At 46.3% G+C, this 16,103-nt stretch overlaps 1 protein-coding gene across 6 annotated transcripts in view; it reads left to right on the top strand.

Moving 5' to 3' along the window:
* Pc (pyruvate carboxylase) overlaps positions 1-16,103 on the top strand; it is a 96,639-nt gene that overhangs the window by 30,409 nt on the left and 50,127 nt on the right. For 2 of the 6 annotated variants that reach the window (XM_057777622.1, XM_057777620.1), the window contains one exon: positions 2,827-2,968. The exons of 2 other annotated variants lie outside the window; for them this stretch is intronic. The gene's annotated coding sequence lies outside the window, so the exon portion shown is untranslated. Of the gene's footprint in view, positions 1-2,826; positions 2,973-4,728; positions 4,787-16,103 lie in introns of all 6 variants that reach the window. 2 more of the 6 variants (XM_057777621.1, XM_057777627.1) reach the window with 2 other exon arrangements.

Here is a 16,103-nt window from a genome sequence, read left to right as displayed (position 1 = left end):
AAGCCTGTAAGCCCCTTTCTTCTTCGCCTCCCTACACATGGTGCCTGAAGTCTAGGAGCAGGTTTTGCTGAGGTGCCTTGCTTTTCATCCGTTTAGCCTGTTATCCTTACTCTTTGTTGTTGTTGATTCCATTTCTTCTCTTGAGTGCAGCTTTCTGTTTGTGGGACAGGGTCTCTGTAGCCCAGAATGGCTTCCCATTTGCTGCATAGCAGATCACCTCCTGAGTGCTGGGATTGTAGGCATATGCTGCACACCCAGCTCTTCTTAAGGACTACAACACAGATAAAGACAGTCGAGGGTTTGAAAAAATACTAAAGAGGTTTTTTTTTGTTGTTGTTTTAATTTATCTGGTGGCCGAGTTTCTCCTAAGGCTGTTTGCACACGCTTCACTGTTCAGTGAAAGTGCTGTTTTCTTCACATGCACAGGAAAGATGGGTACAGTCTGCTGGCTGCCCAGTCAAGGGCAGCATCTCCTCCTTAGCCATGCTTCCTGCACTGCACACTGGTGTTTCTGCACACTGAACAAATTAAGTTTGGACTGAAGCCCAGCTCTGTTGAGAGAATCCTGAAGAGGAGAGACTCTTAATATTGAGTAGAAGGAAGGGGTCAAAGGGCAGGACTACTTGCAGGAGAGCGTATGAAGAGAGAGGAACAGCTTGAAGAATCAGGATTGAGGCAAGCCCCTGCTTAGATCTGGTGTGCTGTCCCTTCCCAAGGGCAGGCCTTCCAGTGATTGCTATTCTATCCCATTATCCTGTCCCCCTGTGCTTGTCCCATCTTCCAGAACTGAGTCTATGTTTACAGTTTTCCTTTCTTCCCAGCTCTTAGGCAGGAGCCTATGCCAGGAGAAAGAAGACAGACCCTTCTGATACACACCCAGCTTATTAGAAGTAGGATTTCTCTGGGTATCTTTGGAGTCATCATTGCTCATGCTCTCTCTCATTCCACTCCCACCTCATTCTGTTCTTCCTCTACCCCAGCAAGAGCATGGTGTGTTCTAGTCACCCTTACACATGCACTTTTGGCCTGTCTCTGCCAGTTTGATTACTTGACATACAATCAGCCTTGTTCTGAGACCATTCGTTCATATATTCACTCAACAAGCATTTTTTTTGTGCAGGCGTTGTAGCTTAAATCTTCAAGACTCCAAACTGTTATTACTAAGCTGGTATCACTTGTCACTAATGCCCAATTTTTATAAACCCAGGTATTCAACGTGAGGTAATAGAGTAATTCTATTCCAAAGAGTTACGACTTAGATGAGAGTTCTGCCGTCACACAGAAGAGCTCTTGGATCAGGCAAACCTCTTGCTTTCATTCCCTGCCTTGTTACCTCCTTGCTCCTCTTAGCATAGGTCCTCAGAATTGGTTCGTTCACTTCTGGCCTGGGACCCATTCCACTGTTGTCACTGCGCCGACCCACTCTAGACATCTCAGAGAGTGTGAGCATTGATACGAGACCCCACCTGGCCAAACAGAGGACTCTGAAGGGAGAATGGACAAACACATTTCCCCCTTTCACTGTTCCTTTTGAGGCTGATCAGAGCATGAGTCAGTCTACCTGGGCTGGTGGTGCCAGGTGTGGAGCCTCACTGGGCTTCAGCTGCATGTTTCTCAGAGCTGCCCCAGTCAAGGAGCAGAAGCGCTCTTCCTCCAGGCAGATGTTCTCGAGTTGTTGAAGTCCACTTGAGAAGTACTTGTAGAGGTGACCGCCTCAACATGGCCAAAGAGGGAAATCTTTTCTTTAAATGTGTGTGTGTGTGTGTGTGTGTGTGTGTGTGTGTGTAGTAAGAGAGCAATTTGTTAGATTTGATCTTGGCCTTGGCAGCAAGAGTCTTTCCTGACTGAGTATCTCACCAGCTGGAAAATTTGTTCTTTATTCTTTTGCTTCTCATTTCCCTTCCTGTCTGACCTCCACACAGTGTTCCCAAGAGAGATGATTAGATGTGAATGTGGAGCTGGTTCAGAGGGACGCCATGGAGGTGTGTTCCCCTCCCTGTACAGGGGCTACATGGGAGTGTGAACATCTCACCGATGCAGTTTTCTTTCACGAAGCATTGTTGGGAGGCTAAAGGAAAATCCCACGCAGTGTTTGCGTCACACCGTAGAGTATACAGGCTTCTGTGAGAGGATGCTTGACTAGAGATTTTACAATTGATTGTGGCTGCTCCATCTTGGATAAGACGACTGTTGACCAAAGGAGAGCTGAGCATTTCCATGTTGCTCCCTTTCCTAGTGCATGTCCTCTTAGCCATCTTGTGCAGTAGGCAGCCCTTGAAGGACCTTCTGTGCAGCCTGCCCTGGGCAGGGAGTGGTGCTGCCAGGAACCCTGAGGCCAGATAGAGGTGCCTCTCAAGCCAGGTCACCTAAGTATAGTTCAAACAAACCTCTCCTTTAGTGTTGAGAGTGCCAGCAGGTTTGCAGGCCTTTCCCTCCTGCAGCAACCAGGCCAGTGGATATGTGTTGATTTAAGTGTTGATATCCTGAGCTCAAGTCTGAGGCAAAGCTCAGTGACAGTGGACAGCAGCTCTCACTCACTGTAAACCAGAATTAGGGTTCCCTGGCCTGGCCCAGTCTGTTCTAGAATTCCACTCTTAACCTCTTTTCTTAGCCTACTACTTCCTATACCCTCAAGTTCCTTTATCTTAGGCAGGAAAAGGAGAAGGCTGTTTCTGGAAACCTATGCCAATTTAATTTGCAGAGATTCTTCGAAGTATACGTTCCTGAGGGGACTGGGAATTTCATATTTTAAAATGGTTTACTGGAAATCACAAAGGGCCAGATCCATCAAGCACTTACTGCAGTACTGTCTTATTCTCCCTTTAGGTTTATTTCCATAACTATTTACCCAGTTGGAATTGACAGAAGAGCCAGCAAAGAGAACCTGCCCCTGCACAAAGGTCATTTCTTTTTGCCAAGTCCTGCCAGCAATAGTGTGTGTTCCAGCAGACCCGGTGGCTAAAGAAATGTAGGTTGGTGGGCTTGTTTACTGGGATGAGGGGCAGAAGTGCACGACAGGGGAAGGCTGGGGAGAGCTTTGAGGGGGGGATAGAGACAGGGTGGAGAGTACTTAGCTTACAGTGCAGGAAAATGCGAGCAGTTACTGACACTAGGACTGAGAAGAGAAGAGACAGACCCAAGTGGGGCCTTGGGCTGGAACCAGGCATCACCCACCAGTGCATACTTGTCAGAGCTGGGGCTGCTGCCTGGTTACCCTCTCTGCTTCTTTAGCACGAGACTCTGAGATGTGTAGTGGGAACTTTGGAGCCTGGCATCCTGCCCTCTGAGGTCGCTGGCCTGTTTCCCCAGAGTTCCCCTGAGGGGAGGCCACCAGCATAGCCCTTTGTGGGATGGGGCTGAATCACTCCATACCCTGGTCTCTGTGTAGCTGTCTGGCATGGAGTGCTGTGCTGTAGCCCTGCTTTGGGCGCTGCTGTGTAGCTGAAGGAATAAGTTTCAGACCCCTGCTGGGAACACTGTAGGGAAAAGAAGGCCTTGGCATCTCCGGTCATCAGAGAAGCCAGAGAAAGGCCAGACTGTGTAGTCACTGCTGTGATCATACTGTGGGGAGTCACACAGTGGCCCACGAGCACACCCCAAGACCATGGGGGCCTCTCGGGGAGCCTCCCTTCCCTGTAGCTATCTGCCTCCTGCAGCTGGCAGCTTCAGACCCGCAACTTGGCAGGACACCTGAACCTTAGTCACATCTCAAACTCAAGAGTGGAGGGTAGAAGAGGAGGCTGAGCAGCCCCTCCTGTTGCCCTGCGAGGCCCATTGCTGGTGCTGCCTGATGACTTACTGGGTGAGCCTCTTTTCATTGGCCCAGCCTAGGGACTTGCAGGGTGTTTCCTTTAACCAGCTCTGGGTGGTGTCCCTGTGGGTAGCAGAATTGTTTCTAGGAGGCGGAGCTTATTTAGAGTTGAATTCAGCACTTCAGCTGTGGTTACCTGCCTGGGAGTTATCTGAGTTTGTTCCCAATTCATGTCACCTGATCCTGGCCTCTCAGTGAAGTCTTCCTATGCGCTTTCTTCCTGGCACCTCACCTGTGGGTCTCAGTGAGGGGTTGGCCCAGTAACATACCATACTCCAAACAAAATACCCTCGGTAGACTGAGCAGTGAAGGCCTAGGCACTCACTGAGATCTGGTGTTTCCCAGTTGGCTGGATATCTCCCATGTCTGAACAGGAAGTACTTGGGCTTTGAATCCTTAACACATTCTTGAGGACAACTTTCATAACCCTTCAAACCCATTGTTGTGGACGCTAGTTTTAGAAGTACCACCATTGGCCAAGGCTGCACCTCAGAGCACACTTTGGAGTTTCTTCCTTCAAATGGTCACAGTTCCCATTATGTGCCCTTTTGGCACATTGACCCTTTGAGAAGCTCTGAGTCATCCACCTGTGCAGGGATAGCCAGCTGTACCATGTGATTATTCTGGCCTATGCCTAAGCCCAGTATCAGGGACAGTTGTGACATTTTCTATATGGACCCTGTGGACTGTCAGAATGGTATTGATATAGTAATATTGAGTTCTTCATGTATATGAATAAAAAACCATGTTTGCTTGGAGCCCCAGACATCTAGGGGTACCCTGCACAGGGGCTGCCTATTGTGTCTTCTGGTTCTGCTTGGCAGCTCTGGGCCTGGACCAGAAAAAAACCTTTCCCAGAGTAAAGGGCCTATTGTTTGTCCCTGTGGCCTGAATAGCACTTTGTTTTCCTCCTTCAGCTCCGGCCAAGTGGCTTTGCTGTGGCTGCGGCTGCTGGTGTTACAATCTCAATCTCAAGTAAGAAATCCATTCCCAGGGGTTTGAACCAACTAGGGGTCTTATGTTGGTGTCTGCTGGGTAAGAGCCCATTATAGGGCCAAGAGAAAGCATCTTCCTTATCAAGAACCTGGAGCTATTATTGCTGAACTTGGGTCTAGGTGAGAGAAGTATTTGCAGGAAGGGCATGGTGAGGCCTGGTGGATGGACCAAGCTGGGGGCAAAGGCAGGAGATGTGGGCTGTGCTCCCCTCCCTTCCTGTCCTCCTACCCTTTGTCCCTAGCCATGCACTGTCACGTTGGTCCTCTAGTTGGAGGCATCTGTTTTGACTGGAGGTCAAAAGAAGAGAAAGGTTGCTCAAGGCCGGATGAGTAGGGATTAAGCTATTGGATTTGGCAATCAGGAAGCAGCCTGTTCAGCCAGCTTTGTGCTTGAACACCCGTCCTGCAGGTACAGGTCAGCTCCCACCTGGCCCTGAGAGTCACATCTGCTCACTGCTCTTCAGAAGACACACAACAGAACTGGCTGTTTGCTTTATTTACTACCCCAGGATGTAGGGAGTGCTGCCCTTACCAGTGGATCTTAGAGGGCTTCCCAGACCCTGCAGGTCTTCAAGCCCAGTTGAAGGGAGTCTTCAGGGTAGAACAATTTCCTAACAATAGTGACAAATTCTTTTTGCCAGTGATGTAAAATTAGGGGAGGCAAAACTACTGACACTTCTGCAGGGGTCAGGCCACACACAGACCACTCTGCCTCCCCAGACCCTTGCCCTCCACACCATTTAACACTAGCCTTAGTGAAGCAGGTTCATTTAATCAGCACTAACGTGCTGTGCTTGGGCACATATTCTTACTTTCTGTGCAATAAAATAGGAACTAAGCATTCTGTTTGCCAGCCATGGGGGCTGTGTGGGAAAAGCGCTCATCCCGACCTATAAGTTGCACATTGAACGTGATGGGTTTTTAGAATGCGTTGATGTAAATTGTGGTCATGACTGTAGTTACACAGATTTGAGTGCTTTCTAAACTTTTTATTTTATTCCAAAAGTGAACATTGATGAGTCTTTTTCTTAAAAGGAATCAGCTAGCCATATGGGTAGCCTGTGGTGAACTTGCAGGTTTTTCTGATGATGCTGACCTTGGTAGTGATATTATACATGTGGTATTCTGTTAATTCATTTCAGTCTGTACTGTGTCCCTGCCCAGAAGAGCAGCCTAATTCAGAGAGCCAGTATTTTCCGGATGACCAGCACATAAGATTACAAAATCATGCTGAGCAAAAGGACCCATTTACAAATTGAGACAGGCCAGTGAATTTTAAAGTCACAGAGCAGGACAAGTTGATGAGGTTTGAGACCCGTCACAGTGGACTACTTGTCTGTTGAGTTTGGATGCAATGTCAAGGGAGGGAGTGACCTCCGTCATTGAGAGGTTATTAAAATATTTCTCTTTTGTAACTACAACTACATGTCTGGGAGAGTCTAGGTTTTCCTCACAATATCACAGTAGATTAAACCATGAGTACACATGTGATGGGTGCTGGGGATTGAACCCAGAACTTCACACAAGTTAAGTGAGTGCCCAATCTTCATTAAAATTTTAGTAAATTTTTTTTTATGGTGCTGGGGGTACAATCCAGGGCCTCATGTATGCTAAGTAAGTGCCATACTTTAAAATTAAACTTGCCAGGCGGTGGTGGCGCACGCCTTTAGTCCCAGCACTTGGGAGGCAGAGGCAGGTGAATCTCTGTGAGTTTGAGGCCAACCTGGTCTACAAGAGCTAGTTCCAGGACAGACTCCAAAGCTGCAGAGAAACCCTGTCTTGAAAAACCAAACCAAAACAAAAAACAAACAAAATAAAACTAAAGCCCTAAAATTATTTTTTTAAAGTTTTATTGATATGTAATTCATATAAAATTTACTCTGTGTGTGTGTGTGCCTGCCACCCTGTGTGTGTGTATCTGCCCCTCCACCCCGTGTGTGTGTGTGTGATGTATGCAGTGGGTATAAAGGCTGATATCAGTTGTTTTCCTCAGTTGTTCTCTATCTTTATTTTGTTTTGTTTTTCGAGACAGGGTTTCTCTACGTGTAGCCCTGGCTGTCCTAGAACTTGTTCTATAGACCAGGCTGGCCTCAAACTCACTCTGCCTCTCAAGTGCTGGGATTAAAGGCATGTGCCACCATGCTTGGCCTCCATCTTGTTTTTTGAGACATGCTCTCTGAACCTGATCTTACCAATGTGGCTAGGTTGGCTGCTCAGAAAGCCTCCAGGATGCTCCTGTCTCTGCTCTCCCAGGCCAGGCTGCAGATGTACACTGTTTCATCCTTTTCTGTAGGGGCCAAGATTTGGTCTCAGGTCCTCCTGCTTGTGCAGCTGGCACTTCAACTGCCTGTCTTTTGAGACTGCATTAGAATTAGATTGTGCAGAGAATATGCTTTAGCTATCTATTTTTTGATACAGAGTCTCACGCTGTACATCAAACTGACCTGGAACTCACTATGAAGCTCAGGCTGACCTCAGATTTATGGCAGTTTTCCTGCCCCAACCTCCCGAGTTGTGTAATTACAGGCATGAGCATATATAGCCCTCCCACCCCTTTTTTGCTACAAGGCTTCATTATGATGTTCAGGCTGATCTTGAATTCAGGAGCTCAAGTAATCATCACCCTGTTCCAGGCTCTCAGGCAGCCTGGACTGTAGGTGCAAACCACTGTGTCTGGTTAGAATTCCCCACCCTTTATTTTGAGACTTGAACTTGCCATCCCTGTGTTTTTGGTGCTGTTATTACAGACTTGACTGGCAAAATTCACTCCTCTAAAAGTGTGTAGTTTACTAGTTTAAAATTCATTGGCTTTTAGCACATTTCCAGGGTTGTGTACCATCTTCACTATCTGATTTTAGAACATTTTTATCACCCCATAAGGAAACCCTGTGCCAATTAGCAGTCACTCCCTGCTCATTTCCCTTCCTGGCACCTGACATCTACTGTGTACTTTGTGTCCCTGGACTTCCTGTCTACACTTCATTTAGATGGTTGTATTACTTGTGCTTCTTTGTATCTGACTTCTTTCACATAGGTTGTTCTCAGAATTCATCTACTTTGTAACTATTTCTTTCTCTTTTTTTTTTTTTTTTTTTTTTTTGGTTTTTTGAGACAGGGTTTCTCTGTGGTTTTAGAGCCTGTCCTGGAACTAGCTCTTGTAGACCAGGCTGGTCTCGAACTCACAGAGATCCGCCTGCCTCTGCCTCCCAAGTGCTAACTATTTCATTTTTAAGTGCCTAAATATTCATTGTGTGCTGTCCCAGATGTTTATCTTTAGTAGGCTGATGGTCAGATTGAGGGTTTTGTCTATTATGAACAATGCTGTTATGACCACTTGTATACAAGTTTTGGGTAGACATATATTTTCTGATAGCTTGTATATCTAGGAGTGGAATTGCTGGCTCACAGGATAACTGTTTCATCGAGGAGCTTCCAGAGTCTGCTGAGCGACTGCACCATTTTATTCCCCCACCAACAGTGTAGAAGAGTTCCAATCTTCCCAGATCCTCACCACCACTTACTGTCTATATCTTTATCATACTCTGATTATTGTGAAGTGGCCTCTCGATTAGTTTGATTTATGTCTCTCTGTGGCTAGGGATGTAGAGCATCCTTGTATGCGTTTGTTGGCCATTTGTATAAACATTCAAAGAAGTATCTATGAAGATCGGCATGGCTCTGAGTCTGTAGATCAGTTTGGGGTGTGTCTCCATAGTCTTCTGTAAACATGAACATGTTTCCTTTGGTTCAGAACTTTCTGCTTTTTTGTTTTGTTTTGTTTTTTGAGACAGGGTTTCTCTGTAGCTTTGTAGCCTGTCCTGGAACTCGCTCTGTAGACCAGGCTAACCTCGAACTCACAGTGATCCTCCTGCTTCTGTTTCCCCAAGTGCTGGGATTAAAGGCGTGTGCCACCACTGCCCGACTTTTGGTTCAGAACCTTAACTCCTCTAAATGGTACATTGTAGTTTACAGTGTGTAAGTCTTCTTTTGATGAGTCTATTCTTCAGTATTGCATTGTATTTTCAATGCTTGTGTTACTCTCTATTTAGATTTCACCTGTGCTATTTAACCTCCTCCTTACTTTGACTCCTTCTTTCTCAGCTAGACTGAGGACAGGACTGGGTCTCCACAAGGCCTAGTACCTTGTAGCATGATGCCTCAAAGTAAATAGTCCATTCTTTATTTTTGTTCTTACTGCTTCTATGAAAAAGTCACCTTTCAAGCAAGGAGGTGGTGGCACACTCCCTTAATCCCAGCACTCGGGAGGGAGAGACAGACAGATTGCTATGAGTTCGAGAGACAGGAAGGGCCATTAACAGAGAAACCCTGTCTTGAACAAATAAAAAGCCACCTTTTACCTAATGATGCTCAGGATGGTGGGGTGACTTTTCTTAAGACAGTTCTGATAAACAGAACAAATTTTCTGATTTTACAGCCACTGTTCCCTCCAGCCATCACCCTACACAGAACTGTTACTCTCTTCTTAGACCCCTGCGGCTTGTGTCTGGGTCTGTGTCTCTTATACAGTGTAGACCCAAGACATGGTAGAATAGAGGATTATCACAATGGCTATTAGGGGTCACTGTACTGGGCATCTGGAATGTGCCAGAGTCTCCCAGATACTGCAGAAAACACCTTTAGTTGAGGAGTCCCTGAAGCAACTCTATAAAGTTATTTGATTGTTCTTCTTCTATAGATCAGGAAATCAAGATTTAGCAGATGACATAAATTCCCAAGTTGTCTGGGCAGTAGTGGCAGGTGGATCTCTGTAAGTTTGAAGCCAGCCTGGTCTACAAAGTGAGTTCCAAGACATTCAGGACTATGCAGAGAAACCCTGTCTCAAATAGTCAAAAGAAAAAAAAAAAGAAATTCCCAAGTTAAAGAACTTATTCCCAAGTTAATTGAATGTGTATTAGTCAGGGCTCTGTAGAACAGTGGTTCCTAATGCTATGACTTGCCTCTACTTTTTCTCATGTTGTGGTGATTCCCAACCATAAAATTATTTCAGTTGCTACTTCATAAATGTAATTTTGCCGCTGTTATGAGTCATGATGCAAATAATTTTTTGGAGATAGTGGTTTGCCCAGGGAGTCATGCCCTACAGGTTGAGAACTGATGCTCTAGAGGAACAGATCTGATAGACTGAATATATATAAGAGTGACTTAGCAACAATGGCTATGTACCAATGGGAAGTCCAAGAATCCAGTTTTTTAGTTCATGAGGCTGGATGTCTTCAGTATGTGTCAGAACCCTGAGGAGGTAGTCTCTAATGCCTGTGAAGGAACGGACTTGCTAGAAAGAGGGATGGCAAACAGGCAGAGTGAGAGCTTCCTTCTCCCACATTCTTTATATACACTGCCACCAGAAGATATGGCCCAGATTAAAGGTGGATCTTCCCACTTTAGTGGTGGCGCACACCTTTAATCCCAGCAATTGGCAGGCAGAGTCAGGTGGATTTCTGTGAGTTCAAGTCCAGCCTGGTCTACAGAGTGAGTTCCAGGACAGCCAAAGGCTACACAGAGAAGCCCTGTTTTTAAAAAATCAAAAGAAAAAGAAGAAAAATTTCTTTCAGGTGTGCCCAGCTGATTGGGTTCTAGTTAATTCCAGATGTAGTCAAGTTGATAATTGACCAAGAAATAGCCATCCCAGAACTACATACAGTTAAGACAATTCTGAAGTTCAGGCTGTGGTGCTAGGAGAAGGGAATGGTGAAATCACATGAGCTCTGTGTAGGAGGCAGGATTGAGACTTGATGGAGATGGAGAGGCTCTGTCAACAATGGCCGGGTCGTTTCAATCCAGAAGCATTGTTCCCTGGCCTAGAACATTCACTACTTGTCTAGAGGACTCCTTCTTGGGATAGGAAGACAACAGAGGCCTGGAAGCCTCAGCCTATTGACCCTCTTTGTCAGCGCCATTGCTCTGTGGCCCTGAGCTTATCAAATGGCCCTGTGGTGGTGGGCTCAAGTAGTAGACACTCTTGCCACATGTAGGGCTTGCCTCTGTTAGCAGATCGCAAACTTAAGTGTGGTGATCACTGCTTTCTGTTTCTCTGTGGCATATAATGTCATTTCTGCTCTGTAGTGGGATCTTCCTTACAATTTCTGTATAAAAGAAATTCTTCCCTGTCTTCTACACAGAAGTCACACAAGTTCAGTGCCTCTTGACTGGATTGGGCATGATGGGGTAGGCAAAGAACATTGTCTTTAAAGGGGTTCAGCTGCCCTGGTAGAATGAACAGCTTTTATAAGGTGGGCCTAGAGTGAGGACAGGAAGACTTGGGACAGCTACAAACTCTGTCTCTTGTCAGTGCTCCCACTCCTGGAGCTGAGCTTGGAATGTCTCACTCAGAATCACCAGCATTTGCCAGGCAGTGCAAAGCATCTGAGCAAACCACTTGCAATCTGTGTATCACCACCTGGCCCATGACTTATACTGGTAGTACTCTGGTATCTTATTCCCCTGGTGACTGCTGGCATCTCTGTCGACTCCACCTTCTTTCTTTCTGTATTCAGTTTGGCTTTCCTGTCTTAGCTGTATTCTGCCCTGTCATAGACCAAAGCAACTTTATTCATCAACCAATAAAAGCTACACATATTCACAGTGTACAGAAGGACATCCTACATTACCCCCTCTGTTTTTTTTTTTTTTAAGAGATGAAAAAACAGACAAAACCCCCAACTACCTGAACTTCTGTATCCATGACTTCTGCATTCAAGGGATTAAAAATATTGGGAAAATATGTTAACGTTGTTGCTGGTGTGTAGTATATTGTTAGTTCTGTGTTGGTTGCCGGCTATGTCTGTAGTGAGCATACATGGACTTTTTTTTTGTCATTATTTCCTAAGTATGACAACTATTTGCCTTGTGTCAGGTATGAGTCATAGAGATGGTTTCCATGTATGGAAGGTGGCCAGGGAGTCACATGCGTAAAACGCATCATTTTTTGCAAATACATTTTGGTATCTGAAACAGTCTTGGAACCAGTCCTGTTTTGGTACCAGATGATTGCAGTACTGTTGGTGTTTTGGGATACTTCACAGTTGGAGAGAAAAAAAAAGGATTTATTTATTTGTATGTGTGCATGCATGAGTTTGGGTGCCACATGAGTATAGGTGCTCACAGAGGCCAGAATACCTGCTCACAGGGCATTGGATACCCTGGAATTGTGTTCTGAGCCACCTGGTATGACCTGGAGGATGGAACCTTGGTTCTCTATAAAAGCACTAAGTGCCCTCAACTGCCCAGCCATCCCTCCATCCACATATTACTTGGGGGGAAGAGGAGAATGCTAGATTTTATGCATCAAAATTGAAAACAATGGAATGAGTGTTGGGCCCCTGTTTTCCCTTCCAGCCTCGTATGCATAACTTGGTCCATCTGCCACCAGAACTATAGTATCACCCAGGTTGAGCCTAAACATTGCTAGTATCCTCAGAGCATCCCGGGAAGGGGATATCTCCTTCCTGCCTGAGGCCTAGTCCTGACCCAGGGAGACTCACCCTAGAGCTGGTGCCCTTTTCCCAGCTAGATTGAGCAAATCAAGTCCTTCAGATTTGAAGAGCAGGTATAACTAATGTTTTATGCTCTTGAGGTTCTCAACTCTTCCCCTCAGTGCAATGGGGGTTAAATGTCCCATCCTATATTTTGCCCATGGTATTGAAAGACCCCCCAGTGTGGGGAGACTCTCACTCAAGTCTCGGGATAACATGACCCGCCCCAGTAACTCACGAGAGACCGTCCTTGCTGCAATCACACAAGGTTTATTTGACAGGTACCAGTACACTGGGGCCGAGACTCATAACCCACTCAGGGGAGGAGTTCGACCCCAAGTAACTGGGAGAAGGGGTTTTTAAAGGAAGAAACCACAGCCCAGTAATCCAAAAGGAGTAGGAAGGGTGTCACAGAAAATTCTGAAAATACCAGTGATGATCACAAGGGAGCAATTCCCTGTTTCTCAAGATTATACTCAAGATTACAATCTAACTTTATCCTTAGCTAGTTCCTGAAACTGAACCGGCTAATCCTAGATTTCTGATTCTTCTCTCCCTGCTTAGATTTTTGGCTCTATTTTTTTCCTGCTAGGAGGCGTCTGGATTTATCCAGGTCTTTCAGTGTGAGAATGTTGGTGTAACATATCTAAAGGAATTCTCAAGAGTGGCCATGATCTGTTGTAGAAGTGTCTCCTCAGCCATTTGTGGTCCTAGGCCTTGCTCCTGGGTGTTGCTCAGGCCCCAGGTGACCAGACCTTCCAGCTCCACATCCACCTAGTGACTCACTCCCAGCAGCCACTGTCACAGGCCAGACAGTTTCTCTGTATACTGGGCCAGCATCAGGTGGGGACCCGATTTGAGCACTTACTCTTTAGTTCAGGAGGTCACACAAAAGAGAGCAGTAGGAAGTTGACTATGCTGCCCCAAGTAACCTTGTCAAAGCTCAACTGGATGCTTTGTTTTTTGTGATGGCTATGTTCCTAGAGGAAGGAGCCCTTCCTGTCCTCACTGGGTGGTCTTAGGGCCAATACCACAAAGGCCATCTTTGTAGCATGTAGCATTTAAAAGACAACTTGTTAATGAAATCTGGTACATGCTCACAAGCTCACAGGCCTCAGGTGATGTGGCCTGCAGAGGGGTCCATCTCCTGGCCCCAGTAGGAGGAAGGACCATCATGTCATCTGTTCCCAGATGGACAACCTGAGGCGACATTCAGTCTTGGTGGTGGTGGGGGGGAGCTTTTAGCCTCCTCTGCTGCTTCTAGATCGACCTCATCTCTTTTCTGGCTGGCTTTCTCAAGTCTCCTGCCTTTGAAAATTCCATTGTCATTGTCCCTTAGTCCTTCCATGGGCACCCACAAAAGTGGCTTCTTACTACCTTCTTTTTTTTCTTTTTTTTAAATATTTATTTATTTATTATGTATACAATATTCTGTCTGTGTATATGCCTGCTGGCCAGAAGAGAGCACCAGACCCCATTACAGATGGTTATGAGCCACCATGTGGTTGCTGGGAATTGAACTCAGGACCTTTGGAAGAGCAGTCAATGCTCTTAACCTCTGAGCCATCTCTCCAGCCCTTCTTACTACCTTCTTGCAGCTTATTTTCACCTGGTTGTTTCTGCTTTGAGGCGTGGGGGGTGGGGGGCATTGTCACTCTCCCTCTGGAACAGATAGCTTTCTAGCAGGAACAGGACAGGAGACAGGCTAGGGACAGGTTTTAGGGATGGGGGATGGGAATCAAGTAAGAGGGTGGACGAGATCATGGCTCAAGGGTCTGTGGGAACATCTGTGGTTGGAGATATCAAAACCCTGCTTTGGACAGAGGATATGGGTTATCGATCCAAAGCTCTGGGCCAGTCTGCCTTCATGTAGTGATAGCTGTTAGAGGAAGGCAACAGGGTCCCTCATGGAACTGGCTGCTGAGGTCAGGAGAAGGTCTGTTCTCAGTCTAGCTCCAAGTCAGGGCCACGCTGGGCTGTGACCGGAGGGCAGAGGCCCGCTTTCTAAGGCACAAGGCCTCCTGGACAGCAGTGAGGGAAAGTGCTGCCACTGGCCTATGAGTGACACTCACTGCTCAATGTAGGGTCAGAGAGCTCTCAAATTTGCTCGGGAGGAAAACTTTTAGGAGGAGGAGAGCTGATAAGGCCTGTGGCTTCTGACTCTTTATCTAAACTGCAAACAGCCCAGATGCCTGCCAATCATAGGGTAGTGACTCAGGAGGTGGGAGGCTATGTGTGTGCATGTGTGTTCAGGAGGCAGATGAGGGTGGCGTGGAGGTTAGCATGCCTTAGTTATCTTCCTCTGTCATGTCCCAATGTCCCAAACCCCCTACATCAAGACTTAATAGTGACTATATCTTTTCTCAGTATGGGCTAGATGGGACATGGGACTTACCCCTATGCCTTTGTTCTCTGTTCAGGAAACCTATTATTAGGAAGGGGTTCTGAGACAAAGATACAGTCTGTATTAATCTGAATTAATCTGGAATGATCTTTTTGTTTGTTTTCCTCTAGAAACTGGGAATTGAACCAGTGACCTCATACATGTTGGTTAAGTGCCTTGTCACTGAGCTATCTCCTCCAGCCAGAATGATCCTGGTGTGAATGAAATGTCAGTTTCACAAGGGCCTCTTATTTGTCCAGTTTATCTCTAATCCTAACAGGCCTCAGGTTTTGTGAAAGGCTCTGTCAAGACTGAATGAATGAATACTTCTTCTTCCCCCACTTTTGTGCCTGTCCTTCCCTTAATCCTGTGCACCTTCTGGTGGTGCCACTGGGCCTCTCACTACTATCATCCACCTCCAGCTGCCCTTTCTATGACTGTGTTCCCATTACCCTAGGAAATTCCGATAGCTGCCTCAGACCTTTTTTTTTGAGCTCTTGCCAGGTGACATTCCAACAGTATTCTTTTGCCACTTTCAGCCCACCTGGTTTGTTCGTGCTGTGGTTTCTCCGCCTGATATTTCTGCATCCCATCTCTGGCCTTTGCTGTTGTGGGGAAGGGTTTTTTGAGATGAGAACAGCTGGCAGAGAAAAGCTGAGAAGGGTCTGAGCCCCGTTTTAATAGAGAAAGAATAGTTGTGGGACTTGAGGGCACTTGGCTCCTTCCCAGCTTGTCAAGATCCAACTGTCTATTACAGGTTTGCCTGTTGCCTCTATGCTGATCCCTCAATCACTATGGCATGCCTTCATACTGAGCTGATGATCTTTCCAAGTCTGGCCGCAGCCTGGAAATCAAGCTTTGCTTGGTAGCATGTTTTACATACCCCGAGGACAGTTTACATGGATTTTCATATTTAATCTTCCCAAATGAATGTCTGAGGTTGAACTATTCTTATTTTTCAGTTTCAGGCAAGTGAGCTTCCCCCAGGCAACCTGGTTTATAAACACTGGGGGTAGGGATTAGGATTTGCTGGACCCTGACCTGAAGCAGAGCCTCAACAACAGGAGGTGTTGGGGGTTTGTTTTCTCTCTGGTGCACTCGCTGAGCACGTGCTAATGCCCTCTGAGCCAAGTGGCCCTCCCTCTGTGACGCTTTTACCCTTCTCAGCTGCATCACAGCTTCTCTCAGCCTCGCCCCTTCCACCGTGGCACCTTCACTGCTTTCTCATACGTGAGGGACAACTTGTTTCAAAACCCTGACCATTTGAGATTCTAAGTGTCTTGGAGACAGAGGCCATCCTTCATTATTTACCCTCTATCCCACAAATGTGATATTAGAAAATGCTCATTAAGATGGCTTGATCACATGGAGTCTAGTCGTCTTCCTTTGAGTATGAATTATCATTTACAGTCAATGAAGAA

The sequence above is a fragment of the Chionomys nivalis genome, chromosome 8 (assembly GCF_950005125.1).
Source record: "Chionomys nivalis chromosome 8, mChiNiv1.1, whole genome shotgun sequence".
Classification (NCBI taxonomy): domain Eukaryota; kingdom Metazoa; phylum Chordata; class Mammalia; order Rodentia; family Cricetidae; genus Chionomys; species Chionomys nivalis.
The sequence above is the reverse complement of the archived record's forward strand: the minus strand, read 5'-3'. Positions and strand labels throughout refer to the sequence as shown.